The following is a 5,000-nucleotide window of genomic DNA, read 5'->3' as shown; positions in this document are numbered from 1 at the left end:
AAGCTAGTTCAAATAAAACGGCTTCAAAATAGGTGAAAAACAGTTTAAAATCACCTTTTTAAATAGGTTTTAGCTAAAGCATCATAAAAACACAGAAGAATACTGTATATTTAAAACCTATTCTGCAGCTATTTTTTTCTATTTTATAACTATTTTCAGCCTATTTCAACCAAAATAGCATCAAACTAGGTGAAAAACAGGTTAAAACCCATTTTTCAAAATTAATGTGCTTTAATTAAAGCACATAATTAAAACACAAAAGAATATTGTATATTTAAAACCTATTCTACAGCTATTTAAAACCTATTCTAATAAGAATAGCTCTAAACTAGGTTAAAAACAGGTTAAAACTTAATTTTTCAAATAGGTTTTAAATAAGCACCATAAAAACACAGAAGAATATTGTATATTACTGTTACCTATTCCTGCAGCTATTTTAATAACTTATAGCTATTTAAAACCTATTCCAATACAAATAGCTTAGAATCTTGATATGGCTGATTGTATGCAGAAACAAGAGATTCGTTGCTTTGTCTGCTATCAGTAGCTCCCACATATATACGTTAGTTATAGATTTCACAGATTTCCTCGCCAACCCAAATCTTGACTATTGTTTTAAATTTAAATACGAAAAAAGCTTTTAAACGTTTCAGATAAAACACAGAACTAAAGCAAGTCTGCAAAGAGAGATCCTTAAATACATCAAACCATAACTGGTTGAGGAGACAATTGGCTGCTAAGAATTTTTGTCTGCTGTAGAGGACCTTAGATTTTTTTTCAGGAATTGTCTCTTAATATACTCTTTCATGGCTACTTTAAAAAATACAGTATTATTATACTTCAATGATGCATGCAGTGATTCCTCTAAATCACTGATCATTTCTATTACAACTAAAGTGTGTGAAGAGTAAACTCAGAAATTTGGATCTCTTTACTTACAAACGTCAATAACAGCTTTCTCAGGCATTTTCTGCATTGATTACAATAGTTAAAGTGACAGCATTTAGCATTTTTACGAGGAATCAAATCATTTGTCAATCGTATACATACAACTTGCGGTATGAAGCGAGAGCACTTGTTTTCCAAATCATTCGCTTCACCATTTGCTCTAAAACTTTATTATTCTTCATTAAAGGTTTACCAATTTTTTCACAGGATTATAGCATTTAAGCCAAATTGAGTATCCTTGCTTCACAAATTGACTCGAAGGTGTGCATTGAAAATACATACAGGTAAACAGTTCCTCATTTTAAAGACAATAAGGCATCAAATCAAATGTTATTCGCTTAAAGTTAACGCTTACCGTTTTACTTGAGTTGTTGTAAGCATTTCCTTGCCTGGATCAGGATTTAAAGAGTAAAACTAACCAAAATATCGTCACCATGCACGAAAGATTGATCGTAGATCGTTTGAATAAAACCGCTCAAAATCTGTAAGAGCTGGACTGGTTACCTAGGTACTTCATGTATCCCCTATTATAACTGGTTACCACTGACTGCTGACCAACACGAAAAGGGCTCACTAGTTTCCAGTCCGGTCTCTCTGATATTCAAGATGGCGGAGGATGACAATCTTTCCACGGATTCAACAAATGGGCAAGATTTGAAATATACCGGAGTTCATTGAAAGGCTTAAGTACTGAATTGGAGTGTTTAATTTTCAAGAGTATTGCATCATGTTCCTTTTGTAATGAGGCCGATTATGAGAGCATCAAACAAGGTAATCCGTTGATGATATTAATGTCACAATCTATAGACTACATCAGAATAAAAGCTTTAAATTCTTTTTCATTTCTCCGTGTACAGATAAAGGACATTGTTTAAGCAAAGTAATATATTACTAACAGTGAATTAACTCAAAGAATATCGCATTCACAATGGCATGCTTTGAATAAGACCAAACCTTGTTATACATGTATTGAAGGTTGAAGTTAAAGCTCATTTTTTCAAGGCACCAGATGAAATCAAATCCTAAAAGGGCACTTAAACTTTGATTATTGTCTCACTGGCACATTCAGCACTATTGCACAAAATTCTCATGAATTTCAACTCACTCAAGTGACCCTCAAGTTGAATCATTGAGTGGAATTCGTAAAGATTCCCATAAAATCCCAGCTGTACTTTAGCATCCTAGAATGAGATGGACTAGCTTAAATCATTTACATAGCTCTTTTATCAGAGACTCTGTACATCTAAGAATAATCGTGCAAAGGTTTAGTCTCAGGTGTCAAATTTAGGAACAGTCAATATAATATTCATGTTCAAGTGTGAGATATAATATAATGTTTACGTTGCTACATTAACGATAATTGGCCGTTAAACCATAACATTATCGTATTTTGCAAGACACCATCAAGATTGTTACTTGAGAGACAGTTCAATTGAGCCCACAGGGTTTGGTTAAGGTCACTGGTCACTATTCAGACACTGTTACACTAAATTGCAGTCAATGTCCGTAATCTTGAAGACTTGAACATTTTTGGCCTGGAAATTCAAAAAAGCCTGGTCAAGCCTGGCTTGAATCTTAAGGCCTGGAAGGCCGGACTTTTTTGACCTTCAGATTTCTTGCATTCAAATACAGACTGTATTCACTCACATGAAAAATTATTCCAGCATCAAGCTCATTATCATGATTCAAGTGTATACTCAGCAATTCGAAAATACCTTTAAATTATTCTTTCCAATTTGAAATAGTTATAAATAGACTATTTTATCCCTATTTTGAAGCTTTATAATGGCTGTCCATTTTAAATAGGTATTAAATAGGTTATTAAAAATTTGTTTGAAAAATTTTAATGATTCGAGTATACTCAGCCATTTGAAAATACCTTTCAAATACTCCTTTCAAGTTCAAACTAGTTTTAAATAGACTATTTTATTCCTATTTAGGAGATTTATGAATGCCATACATTTGAAATAGATTTTAAGTAGACTATTTTATTACTATTTTGTAAAGAATATTTCACAACCACTTTTTAAGTCATCAACTTTTTCGTAGTTGCCTTGTAATTAGTATTTAAATAGCATATTTTAAACTATTTTGAAACGTGTGGTGTATAAATAGATTGCAAATACCTATTTGGAACCTATTATTCTGAGAAATAGATTACAAATAGCTGAACTCATTCTATCAGTGGTCATTAACTAGTGTTTAACTTCTATTTAACTGCATTTTAATACATGGCACTATTTTTTAATTTTCGCAAAATCGGATTAAAATAGAGTATGATGACCTTAAACTAGTGTGCAAATAGTTAAAATAGCATTCAAACAGATTCAAACCAGGTTAAAAATAAGGTTGGTTTGGTAAGGGAAACTTTTGTATTAAAAAGACAGGAGTGACAGCTTCTTACCTTGATTAGCCCCAAAGCATATGCTTGAAAAGTTATTGAAAACCCTGCATTAAGAAAAGTGTTTAAAAGACAATGGTAGAAGCTGAGTGCACGGCATCTAATTTTCAGGGCTTTATGATTTGCATTTTAGAGTATGAAGGTGTTGGATCTCAAAATTGGGTGTGCATCTGGGTCAATCCTAGGCATAAGTGAGTAACAAAGAACTTACCAGATCCTATACACATTCGACAAACTACTCAAGGATAAAAAAAGTCCAACTGGTGAGTGTAACTTACAATATTTTGGCTTGTAAAATTAGTATATTAAGTTGTCAAGTTGCCACAAGCGTGTATTTTGATGAGAAGGATTTTGCAAGAACTGAAGTTATGCATGTAGAGGTAGAGTATTACCATTTTTTCAGTTGTTCAGGTAATGGGATTTTGCAAGTCATTGTGACAAATTCTTTTTTTCAAAGTTGTCATCTCCAATCAGTTTAGTCTAGTTCATGGAATGTTTCTTTAAAAAAAAACAGACATTGGTCACTTTTTAAAACTGAATCAACTTCTCTTTTTTTCTTATATGAATTGTAAAAAAGTTTGAACATGTGTATTTCAGCAAGTGGGAATATGGAAGAGTCTTTGCTGTTTGTTAGTGAGTTTTAAAGTGCCATTGATGTAAAAAATATCTTTTGCTTATTTTGAAGACCTTTGAAAATGATGAAGAATGGTGTTTTCTATTTTGGAATTCCTTCTTTCGTTCCAGAGATATTAGAGTTGTTGTTAAAAATTGGTGATGTCACAAACATTGCAAAATGACTGAAATGAATCACAAAATTGAGAATATCTCTGAAAATATTGGAGTAATGATATTCAAACTTGGCACCAGTAATGTACATTTAGATAAGGCACAAAGTACCATGGCAACAGTCTTGTTTCCAGTCCCTTTCTGCAATGAAGCAAATATCTTGGATTTTGAACAGATAAGTACAGGCAGATGGTCAGACTTGAAATGCATGTGCTGTGCATAGTGTTTTACATCTCTGTATAAGCTTACTGACAGTGTACATGCCTCGTCATGACAGTGAATGACCAAATCAATTGTGAGTTAAATAAATGCTGCAGCAAGAAACGGTTTCCATTGCAACAGCAAGAGGGTATAAGTTTTTAGTCTTACTTGATGTGGATGACTGTTGCCAAGTTTGAACAACACCCATCCAATATTTCTGGAGATATTGTCAATTTTGTGATTCAGTAGAGTCATTTGCAATGGCCCATTTCCGAGTTGCTGCATGTCTCTGTTTCAGAACGAGTCCTGGTGCATAACCATTCAAATGTAAGTGAGTTGCGTATTCTAATTTATGCAAATCAAACTCATGCATGACACTTCCCTTACAATAGTTGAGCACCAAGACTCACTTCGAAACAAAGACTATCAGGAACTCGGAAATGGCCCATTTTTGTGACGTCATTTTTTAAACAAAAAACTTGAATATCTCTGGAACGAAAGAAGGTATTCCAAAATAGAAAGCAAAAGATATTTTTCACTTCATAGGCACTTAAATGTGGAAATAGTTTACTTTTCTTTATGACATGTCAATACCAACAGTTTAGGTCCACTTGGAAACCCCTTAAAAGGTTAACCTATTCTTGGTTTTCACTCACGTGATCAA

At 33.0% G+C, this 5,000-nt stretch overlaps 1 pseudogene; it reads left to right on the top strand.

Annotated features, from left to right (window-relative positions):
- Positions 1 to 5,000, top strand: part of LOC138040507 (ATP synthase subunit C lysine N-methyltransferase-like) — a 22,365-nt pseudogene that overhangs the window by 6,044 nt on the left and 11,321 nt on the right.

This window comes from Montipora capricornis, chromosome 1 (assembly GCF_036669925.1).
Source record: "Montipora capricornis isolate CH-2021 chromosome 1, ASM3666992v2, whole genome shotgun sequence".
In the NCBI taxonomy this organism is placed as follows: Eukaryota; Metazoa; Cnidaria; class Anthozoa; order Scleractinia; family Acroporidae; genus Montipora; species Montipora capricornis.
Note: the sequence above shows the minus strand (reverse complement) of the source record. Positions and strands in the feature narration are given on the sequence as shown.